Below are 11855 nucleotides of genomic sequence, written 5' to 3'. Positions count from 1 at the left end.
GTCCTCTTCTCTTTGCTCTCTACACTCTCTCTCTCTCTCTCTCTCTCTCTTTATCTTTCGTACCACCGACGGACAATCGCTTGATCCAGGGGACATAAAATTGATCGAGCCTGGCTGGCATGGTCCCTTCGTTCGTCTTCCTACTTAACGCTCCGGCTTTTCCTTGGATCTTGGGACGATTCTCGTCGAACATCCACTGTGCCTTAAAGTATTTTATCATGTAAACGAAGGAATTATCTTCTATACCGTTTACATTACATTTTATGGAAGTCTCTTCTCGGTTACTTGGCTGACTGTCAGTCGCATAGTTCCTTTCTTTTTTTTTTTTGTTTCAGAGCAACACGACGTTTCGTGTGATATTAGGAATTTCGTATTCACCGTGTTTTCTCGCGTTCAGGCTCATCCCCTGAATCGCAATGGCCACTTTATTTACCTGGCCTTTATTCCGGAATATGGCGACAAACGAACGGTGATATTGGATTCAGCGACGAGAATTTAACAATCACCTGAAATTAAGAAATTACGTGCATAAAATGTTCAATAAGAGATGAACTTGTTGACGCTATGAAATCTAAACCAGGCGTATTTCTTTGTACAACACGGTTTCCTTCTACATTAGGAACATAATTATCGTGTTACACCAGGGGGGTCAATCTGTAAAGTTCGTGAGAACCACGCTATTTTCGCGAACAAGGAACCGTTTCACCGGCGTAACAACTCGGGTTTTAATATCGTAAGAAGCTATTAAAAGCCACGTTACACTCATACATATTAACGAACCAGTTTCTATTCGTCACGGTTTTAATTTACAATATCGTTACATTTATCCCACGTGTTTTCTACTCACGCTCATATTTAACAAAGATTCCTCTCGTTCATTTAGATTTTCTATGGAGAGAATCCAGCAAGCAAGTGATAATCTTTGTAAAGTCACTCATTAATGAATTGGCGATGAATGAAATCATTAAAGAAGTTCCAACACCCTGGCAACGAGTACTTGAACACAGGGCCTGCCCTGTTTGAACAAAGAGATTTCTTGGTGAATTACCAGAGAGTTGAAGGACCAAAGTATTCTAATTGAAACTGAATGATCAATCGATAATCTCCGAATACAGGTCGATCCATAAAGGTATCAATTTGAGCAATGTACAAAATCTACAAAGATGATGGATCGTTGGTCGAAAAGGGAATTGTAATTAGTCACAGAACACACGTGACGGTATTCCTTCAAATTCCAGCGTCAGTTTGATTGGTTAATTAACTGTCGAAGAGTGTAATCGATGCATGATCACCGTGAGGACACGGTGTGACCACGTGTGTGACAGGTGTTCCCTCTCGTTACTGAATAATTTTCATCGTTTTCTTCGAGATGATCGGTTCAATATCCCTGGAAACATATCCGTCCAGAAAAGGTCTGTTTCCCTCTGAAAGTTGATAGATCTGAAATTAATTTCAAACATTGGTGCATCTTCGAACGGTACTTTTTCAAGTTAATTGTCGTCCATTAAGAGACTTTGTCGTGTCGTCTTCTCAATGAAACGAACATTTCGTACGTTTTTGATTGACGTTTCTTTTACCGTACTGATAAAGATCTATCGTGTCGATCTCACGTTCGATGACAGGAGGTAATGTATCAGAGTTTAAAGTATGTAAAGTACTTGATGTTTCTTATGCTGTCATTCTTAATGACAAATGGGGTTTAATTTGAGTCGTGTCGGTAATTCCTGGAGAATCATCGATACCATCATTACAGAAAGAGAGAGAAAGTATGCTTCTCTTCAAGAATATTTCTTCACTTGAACCGTTATGGGTGCCTAAAAGATACATCAATGAATTTAATTTTACAAAATTAGTTATAAAATTACAAAATTCTTCTAAACTTGATAACTACAACCATTCTCTAAATTAATTTTCTATAAGTATACATTTCAGAATTTTGTCATTGGAACAGTCAATTACAATATAATTGGGTCTAATGGGATGACGAAGCGAGATTCACGATCCTACTAAATATTCCATCTAAACAGGCGCGTTTCCGTGGACTGACAGGAAGTTATCCCCCAGAATCAACAGGTGAATCGTTTCGTAACAGGACTATCCCGAATGAAATTCAACCAATTACAGAGACAACAATCGTCGGTGTGGGTGAGATTAAACTTTGATGAATGGAATTTTGCTATGTTCTAATCAGAAGAAAATCAATGTTCTTAATACGAAATGGCTGGTTGCCAGTTTTACAAAGTCTGATCAGATTTCATAACAGAAAAGCATTGCAAGATAGCACGTACGATACATTAAGTTAAAGCTTAAAGTCTGAAGAAAATAACTACGTAATTACATATTTCGTATTATACATTTTTTTCTTGTACGTTATGTACAGAAAGGCAAGTAGCTCGTTAGCGATTTTTTGGTCTAGTTTAGGACACCGGTTCCCCTAACCCTCTGAATTAATTCTATCCTTCTATCAGTACCGATCGAAAATGAAAACAGCCTTCGGGAGGGCCAAATGACGCGAATTCGGGGTAGAAAAAGGCGATCACCGTTGCAAAAACTAACCGTCGTCTACGAGGCAATTTCGGTTTCGTTGCCATCGAAAATTCGAGTCCCCGCAGGGTGGACGCATTAGAATTCAAGCGGCAATTATCGGTGGGCTAATTATAATTAGGGAGAGATACGAGGCGATGGTGGACGTTGTTTTGTCCGTCCTGGCGTTGATCGCCATCAAAAAGCGGTCAGCCGTGCGGTTCCATGCGTTCACCGGCGTTTTTCGCCGGCAATTACCTGCGGCCACACGGAATCGAAACTTTTATTTCGGCGTGCGAAAGAAAACTGACGGAATTAGCCGAGTGAAACGAAACTACACCTGAATGGCAATGAGTTTCTATATCACAATGTGAGCATATACCTGAAAGCAATAGTTCTTATTGCAATATTGACCATGTGTTAACAAATTTTATTCTATCTGACGAATTTACAGTTCAATAAAAAAGAAAAGATGAAAGAAAGTAACGTGACGAGAGAAAGAGAAAAAAGTGGATTACCGTTTCCCCAATTATAATTAATATCTTTCGGTAATTATAGGGCCATGGTATCGCGTGAGATTATTGATACGACAGATGTGAGATTTTAACGCGGCCAATTAGTGTCGAAGAAGCGGAAAGCGTATCGTCTCGATATACCTGACCGTTGTCGATATCGCCGAATAAAGTAGCCACCGTTCACTGAATTTCCTTATCGCTTATTATTATGAAATTCGTCCGTTTCGCAGCAATAAATCTTCGATCTCAAAAGTTCTCTCCTTTAATTAAGCCACAGTTCCGCGATGCGAATATACAGTACCACCGATCGATAAACCGATCGGAACTCGATTAATTTTACTTTAATACAGTTTGATTACAACGTTACCTACGAAAATACGGGACGTGAAAACGGAACTTTCGTTTGAAGATGACAAGAAGAAGTATCGTCGAGTCAATTCGATACCGATGTTAACCGATATTCGAATTCCTCTGATAAATGATTTTAAGGGATCGTTTTCGCGTGTCTACCAAGGTTCTCCTAGTATACTCGTGGCTAGCCTCTGAATACAGTTAACTGGCAAAGGCTTGGAACAGGTTTAACATGGTCAGCTTTGACACAAAGCTCACGGGCTCGTTGTTTCGCCGCGGGTACAATTAACGGCGTCGTTAAGCCCGCGAGGTTCGTCTGCGATCGTGGAATAATCGCCGCGAGGTGAGAGGGAAAGATGGAACCTCTTTGCGCGCGGGTCAATTAACGGCATCGTTCTAGCGACGTGACTCGCTGATAATTAGCAGAAGAAGAAGAAGAAGAAGAAAAAAAAATGAAGAAGCGGAGATTTCACCGGAAGAAATGGAACCTCTCGTTCCCTTCCACCTCTCGTTATGAATTAATTAACACGTTCCTTGTATTTTCGACGAAACGATACGAGCAGAGTGATAAGAAGAGCAGGAAGAAGGTTAAAACCAAGGGAAAGGTTGGCCCGGATAGTCAAAGGATGACCTTGAAAAAAGAGCGAGGAGCGCCGTGGGCCCTTCCTCGGAGAACATCGAGCCAAGTAGGAGAAACTGGGTAGCGAGACGGTGTAGATACGCGTAAGGAAGCGTAACGCCTACGTAGAGCCGAGCCTCTGACTCGCGACTTCCGGTCAAGCGGCAGGAAGCACGCTCGGTGCGTCGCCGCCACCGACGTCGACTCGCGTCCTTACGCCTAGCCATCAGCTACGAAATATTTATTTGTTTCGTTTCTACCAAGCTTAGATGCATTTGTCGCACCACCTGTTTGCTTCATCGTCACCTGAGAAGAATCTATTTTCTATCTTGATGAAATCTTCGTTTCCTCTTCGATGCGATTCCCTGGAGCGACGAGCGTGGCCGATGCATACTTCCTCTTGAAATTTTAATTGAAATTTCATACTCTTTTAACGCGTATCCTGAAAATAAAATGATTCCTCAGTTTGACATTGAAGAAAATGGGAGAAAATTGAAATGAAAATCTAGTGAATTTTAAAAACAACATTTTTCCATTGAAAATAAGCACAGGTGTTTATTTAAATTTTTCTATATATATAGGAATAAAATTGTAAATGAGTGGGGAATCTAGTGTTAATCATGATTGATTCTTCATCAACCACCTTGATTACGCAGGGAGAAAATGAAAGAAACGATTTGGACCGATCAACATCCGGGTTCCTTTTGATTTTCCGTCTTGATGGCGGCTCGGCAACTCGTTACTTTACTTGGGGCATGAATATAGAACGAAGGGGAATGCCACGAAGGTGGCTTCAACCGTACATCCGGACGATATAAATGAGAAGTTGAACTTCCTTGGCAGCCGCTATTAAAGTTCATTTAGCTTCGACGTAGCCTCAACCCTTGATTGGAAATCCTTGTTCAAATGTACATGAATTTCTATCCATTTGTCTATTAAAATTTCAACTAACACAAGAGAAAGATTTTTAAAAAATTTCTTCTTTTAAAACTAAAAGCAAAGTTTAAGGAACCGATAGTTCAGGTTTCCGATGAAAGTTTCTTTCTAAGGAGAAAAGTTTTCAATCCTGGATCGCTTAGATTAAAAAGGAAATGGGTCGCTTGGTTCGAAGTAAGAAGCTTTCTCTATCCTTTAATATCCCTGAACGTTGGCTGAAAATGAGAAAGGTACGGATAATATGATAAGAAAGAATAGTTTCTCGTTCGTATAACTTCGGAAAGGAATTATCTTTCGGTCCGTGCACTCGGCAGGAAACCTAATTTCAGTCTTCCTGTCATGGGAATGTGCGCACCCTGTATCGCGTTTTATAAGAAGAAGAATTGAATGGCAGTCTAACGAGTTTCTTCGATTCGAATCGTCAAGCTATTGCATAACAATATTAATAAAGTCAAACAAAATAGCAATCAAAGACTTAATTCTTAATTAGAAAAGATGAAAGTAGAAATTACTTTCAGAGGAAAAAATAAGCGTTAGATAAGGCGACACTAAAGCTACAAATGATGGGGCACCATGTCGGATGAACCAGAAACGGTGAAAATATGGGCAAAAAGCTAACCACGCCGAAATATCGCTACAATTGAACGTGAGGAGAAAATAAATAGAATGAGTTTATTATTGTCAGCTAAACGAGGAGGAAGATGCGAATTCGTGAGATCAATTCGGCGAATCAAGAAGATAAGGATCTACTTAATGATCTGGTTTAATGGCTTTCCCTCGAGCTTGCCTGCATGTGTACAGTTTACTTCACCAAGTATCCCCGATGCTTTCGACTGCCCGTTTTCGGGCAACGACTCGAACGATTTTTATCGTTGCATCCTCCTTCTTCTTTTCTGCTTCCTGGGCGTGTGAGCACCGGTCGTTTCGAGAGCGTCCAGTTAACCTTATACTTCGTTACGGAAATTAACGATTCATGGCCGAATTGGTCGCAGAAATTCTCGAAAGGTAACTTGTTAATTGTTACCTTTTCGAAAGATGGCCCCTTCACTGACTCACGACCCGGCATCACTGTTATTAACGTCGATTCTGTTGCTTCTGGAATTATTGAAGTCATGGAGTGATACCTGTTGATAAATAATTACAATAATGATTTTGATTGCTAATTACCTGTTATCTAACGAGTATACCAACAACACTGTATTATCGGTAATATTTTTTAATGTTTTTCGAATCGAAGGTATAATAAACGATGAATCGTTTGTTTTGTATTGATCGATCGAACGGAAATGAGAGGACGGTCGGCGGTGTTGAGCCGCGTGCAGACCGCGGCCGGAAAAGCGTGAAAATAGGAAGAGGAAACGAGGGAAGAAAGAAAGAAAAGAAAGGCGGAGAAGTGGAAGTGGCGCGTGGCACTGCCGAATAAGTATCGGATGCCGCCAGATGTTGCGGTGAAGCCAGCTGCTGCACCTCCGCCACTCTTGCCCTCCTTTGCTTTTCCTCGCGGTTTTTCGAGAGAGCTAAACAGGTACATACATACATTCACCGACCAATGCAATGCTGCTACTTTATGTTCACTGGTGGTATTATCACCAGTCACTTTTTTCCCACTTGTCACTTGTCAATTTTTCTCTCCTTTTTATAACAATCCGAAGTTTGAAACAAACATGACGAACAATTGAAAAAACAAATTTGCATACTTCGCGTAGCTACTTTTTCAAGCAGTTTCTTTCAAATTCCCAGTTATTCTGTTTCGTTATTTCTTTATAAACGAGAAAAGTTTAAACGACAGGTATGGTTTAAATTATGTTTGCTTGCGTTTAGACCAGATTGAATAATCGTGACAAGGATAATTAGGTTGCGTGACCACGTTGTTAGACTCTATTACGAAAGTTTTTCCGGATTTGTCCTCTTATTAGAAGAAGGAAATAATATTGAAACAATACACGGGAAGTTGTAAGGATATACGTGTTTCCTTCCCGGATTTTCCTTGTTAAAATACAAGTATATTTGTTGAGGCAATAATTTACGGAAACAATCTTGATCGTGATTAAAATTTTATAATGAATTACTGTTTAGAAGATTAATGAACATTTTGAATTCATGAATGGGAAATGATACGACTATTCGCGATACTACTATGCCCGAGGCGCCGGCAGTAAAGACGCTTATTACGGGCACTTTATTATACCCGTAGTAAAATATGTTTGTGCTTTTCATTCGTAGCGCGCAGGAGATCTCATTAGCCACACCATTATTAACAAACTTCGAAAGAACAATAATACCTACTCTGTTTGCAGGGAAAACCTTTTAAAATGATAATTGAAAATTATTGCTCACCTTAAAGCACAGTACACGCAAGGTATATTGTTACATGTACTCTTCAATCGAGACTATTATGATTATTTTTATGAAATATTAATATAATAAAGTAACACGTTATACTTTCAGAAGCAGAAAACGATACAAAATATTTCAAAGATTCCACCACGGCACTGGTAAGAAACATCGCGGCGGACTCGAGCGACTTAATTTATTCAAAAATTAATTGCTACATTTTCTACAGCAGTCATATAAAACTACATAGTTCAGATAGCATCGAAATGGTTAAAAACAACGCGTTCCAACTTTCTACATTGTGTAATAATAACATAGTAACCTAGAAAGTGGATCTAAAAGCATTCAATTTTATTCCACAATCTTCCTATTCTTTTTCAGTTGTTTTCCAACGAAACCCCCTCTGTGCATAATTAAAAAAGTATTTCAAGAGTAGAAGAAGGTATATACAAAAATTTCTTTTACACATAATTTCTTCTATGTTATCCTTTCAAAATAAATCTAACATAAACGTATGTTAGCGGTTAGGGTGAGAAAAGAAATCAGAGTAGCAAACCTGCAAGCACCGACGGCTGCCCTCGCGGTTCTTCGCCGTCGAAGAACTCGCGTGAAAACCGAAAAGGGACAAGAAGGGAAAGAAAAAGAAGGGCCCTTGAAGCGAGGAGAACGAGATGGGAAGGAAGTGGCGGAGGGGGTCGAAAGCGAATATCCTTCCTGCCAGGGCAGCAAACAGGCAGCTGCTCGGATTTGAGCACGTGCTACCACTGTGCTGTACGATGAGCTGGTCTTAGATAGCCGAGGTTGGTAGGTTCTTGTACACCGTCCTATACGATTGAATACGATTCAGGTAGACGAGGATATTGCATTTTCATATGTCTTTACACGTTCTACATTTATTCCTATTCAAATTTCTCGCCTACCAGTCGTCTTCATTCAACAATTTACACAGTGAACAACGAACGTGTCATTCACGGTCCAATGATGAATTTCTTTTCTTCTATAAAATTTACTGACGTTCGTTGGTATGATTCTATGTAGCCGAGTAAAACGTTAGCTTGGACATGCGCGCGTGCTCCGTTTCCGGTCTGCTCGCATGGAAAAGCGTCTGACAAAGGTTGGTAGGGTTGTTGGGTTGATCGGAAGGTGTTGTGCACCGACCGTCTGAATACGGGTACCAGATATCCCCAAGATGGTGAACGTTCCGTGCATGCATGCGTGTCTCCCTTCGCTCGATTCAAGTACACGCGGTGCTTTTCCTTTTCGGCTTAATTCCTGCCGAAGGTGGGCCTTGATTTTGCAATTTTACACCGGCTGACTTTTGTTACGGGGCAACTTTCCTCTACTGTACCGCACGCGACATCAAACGAGGCGATAAACGATCGAATTATTATAAGAACGCGAGCTGATTTTTAATATCATTCAATCACTTCTCTCTCATAAGCGGTTTCTTTTTCTGTTTCATTTAGGAAAGAAACTCGTGAAAGGATCAAGCTGCTAATTGACCGGATTTTCATCTGTCGACTGAATAATTAAATCTCCAGTGAATCGAAGAACCACTTATCCGATCTGATAACCGTCCTCTCGGCTTATTAATTTAGTAGAAACCTGCAGGTGCTCTCACAGAAACTTGGCTGACGACTGATCCCGCATTCGTGTTACGCGTGTATGTAAACGTGTACGCGTATTAGTTAACATATGCACTTGGCAAGCAATGAAAAGTAAATGCATACAGTTATGACCGAATGGAAACCTAGTCACCTCGCACAAATAGTCCTCCAATTAATTTTATCAGTTTAATCGGAATCATTGACGGTAAGACATTTTTTAAATCAAAGTTAAAACTTAGGATACTTTATAATGTTATCAGCCGTTCAAAATAAAAATGAAATTCTTTGAGGATTAATTAATACTATCCGTGGTGCAGAGTGAATGAAAAAGAACAATTTTTTAATGAATCTTCATTTTAGATGCGGTCTGCAGAGGTGCGCGACCCATCGGTTAGAATATTGCAAACGATATTTATTAGCCGGTCCTTCGGTACCTGATAATCACGCGACACCTGTTACGACACAGCACTTACTTAATTGGAGGCTACGAACAGCTGCCTACACGACGAACCAATCACGGCGGTTCCCCTGAAATTCTTCTTTACCCGCGACATCCCTGGCGAGCACCTGTTCCAATTCGGAATACACCGAGCGACGATCCTTGACCAGGATCTCGCGCGAAATGAAAGTTTCCACTGATTGTTGGATTCTGATTTGTTCGATCGACAGCTCCGTGATTTCACAGTCGACTTTATGTAACGTCGATCGAGAAGTTTCTTTAAAAAACAAAAACTTCTTATGCAATGGAAAATTTAGAATAAGGGATCAGGGGTGTAAAATACTTCCAGAGAATTCTGTAGAGTTTCACGCTATGAAATAATAATGCGATAGATAACAATATTCACCCTCTTTACGACTTATCTCGTTCGAAGCATTTTGTAAATTCCTTATCGCGTTATCGAGGCTGCACATTTCTCAAATTCAACAGACATTTTGCAGCTGCCAAGAGGAATGGAATCTATCCACCGTCTGTGTACGTATCATGCTCAAATATTCGTGGAAGCTGCAGCTAGCCGTCTTCGAGTCGAACGGCATGAACGATGCTGCACGGTGCAGCTGTCAAGCTGCGTGTCTACAAAGAGGACCTCTCGAATTCAACACCGTCCATCGGGATATCATAACACAAATATGTATTCGGAGCGAGGCGGTGCTAGCGAAAATTTTTCGTGATGTTACCTCATCGCTTAACGACGCGTGAGACGCCTGCGCGCGTATTACACCTGTCAGGCCCACCTTTGCCAGAAATTGCTCAAATTCTGTTCCCTCCGATGGGACACCGACGGACCAACCAGCTGGCCTCGTGAGTTCACACGAAATTTCGCAATGTTTTCTGAACGTATCAAGAAAATCCATTTCACTGTGGACTAGGAGCAATCTTTTCAGGAAATCAATCTTTTCAAATTGTTCCAATTGAGATGTTTGAATTGAATTTTCATTTACAGGAGCATTCTGAGAGCGGCGAACCCTAAGGGTAGATTAAAAATCGCTCGAGTAACGCGAGTCCCCGGCATCCGAGTAATTTCTGGCCCATGCGCGCCTCGTAAACACGAGGCTCGATAATTCGCGGCACACGTGCCAGCATCATTCGTGAGAGGAAGAAGGAGAGAAGGCTGCAACCTGACAAGGCTTTAAATCGAGCAACCATCTATCGCAGAAACTCGAGACAAAGATAGTTTTCGCGAATACCGAGGCGCGTGCTCGTCGTGCGTCAAAAGTTCGCTCGATCGGATCGACCAAGATGAAGAAAATAGAAAAAGGAACAAAAAAAATGGTCGGAAGGTAGCGGCAGATGGTTCTTGCTTCATGGATGCTGCACTCGTCTGGATGCATCACTGCACAACTGTTTGCGGTTTTAATTGTCTATCGAGCACGAGTTTCGAGGTCTGCTTTGTTCGGAAACTTTTTATTCCATTATTGTTTCCTCTATTTTCATCATACTTCAAGCTTCAAGCTTAGGCTTGCTGTGAATGATCAGGTATTAAGATCATTTCTCTGTTCTTGTCTATCGTTTCCGGGACGGCTCGTCGAAGATAAAGCGCACGCGTACGCGATCTTGCCCTGGTAACCAGCTGTTGGAGTAGCTTCGTTCGAAGCTGTCGGTCGTGTCGCATCTCGCGGCCTTCTTCAGATGTTCTACGGTAATGTAAAACCTTAGAGACCGTGGAGGAGGCTGGCACGCGAGCTGACGACGGTCGCTGACGAGGCTGTAGATCGGAATTACCGGAAAGGAGAATCGGTCCGAAGTGGGCCAGAACGGGCTCGGTTTCGGGACCGAGAGAATCAACAGATGGCACCGACCTTGCGGATGCTGCCTCTACGCCGCGTTTTTCTTTGTAACCGGCACGTGCCGTACTTCCTCTGCGCTCCTATCCGCGGCCAATCCTCCGACGCGGACCATATTGAACACCGGTACGAGCCGGATCACGTCTCACGTTTTCCTGCTTGCCTCTTTCTGAAAAGAGATTTTCCTTTCCTCGGTTCGGTCAGAGAAAGGAAAAATAAAAAATATCCGCGCCATCTGCGCGTCCGCTTATCCTGCCAGTTGGAGGAAATCCTTACCTGCTCTCACGTTTTGCATTCGACTCGCGCATTCGCTCCACCTTCTGTCGACTATGAATTCGAAAGCAATTATCCCGCCGCGCCGGGTTTCTTCGCTGCGCTTTTTACGGTGACCTTATGGCGTTCGCGCCGAATATGGTCGAATGTAAATTGGAGTAGACGTAGGGTGGTTCGGTCTTCCTCGGATTAAAGGATAATCGTAAAGGAAGAATCTAATCGTTGTGCTTAGATAAGTAGTAGCTTTTAAAAGTTGAACGAACGAACCGTTTATTTCATAATTTTCCATCGCAGACAATGAAGACTGTTGATGAATCGTACATCCCTGTTAGGTCCTGTTACAAAACATGCGGTGTACTTAAAGTTAACGACCACGTTAATGGAGATCTCCAGTTTCCTGGTTAACGTTATAGC

General features: G+C 41.6%; 1 long non-coding RNA gene across 3 annotated transcripts; it reads left to right on the top strand.

The window, feature by feature from the left end:
- Nucleotides 1-6577: 6577 nt before the first annotated feature.
- LOC143305986 (uncharacterized) lies at nt 6578-9715 on the top strand. Of its 3 annotated transcripts, none has more exons than XR_013063234.1 (8): nt 6578-6733; nt 7242-7303; nt 7393-7439; nt 7508-7581; nt 7660-7720; nt 7800-8078; nt 8745-9090; nt 9246-9715. It is a non-coding gene; the product is annotated as an uncharacterized LOC143305986 (long non-coding RNA). The 3 variants fall into 3 exon arrangements; XR_013063235.1 differs by having other exon boundaries at nt 7800-8082; XR_013063236.1 differs by having other exon boundaries at nt 6595-6733; nt 7168-7303.
- Nucleotides 9716-11855: the final 2140 nt, after the last annotated feature.

This window comes from Osmia lignaria, chromosome 13, assembly GCF_051020975.1.
Source record: "Osmia lignaria lignaria isolate PbOS001 chromosome 13, iyOsmLign1, whole genome shotgun sequence".
NCBI classification, from domain to species: Eukaryota; Metazoa; Arthropoda; class Insecta; order Hymenoptera; family Megachilidae; genus Osmia; species Osmia lignaria.
The sequence above is the reverse complement of the archived record's forward strand: the minus strand, read 5'-3'. Positions and strand labels throughout refer to the sequence as shown.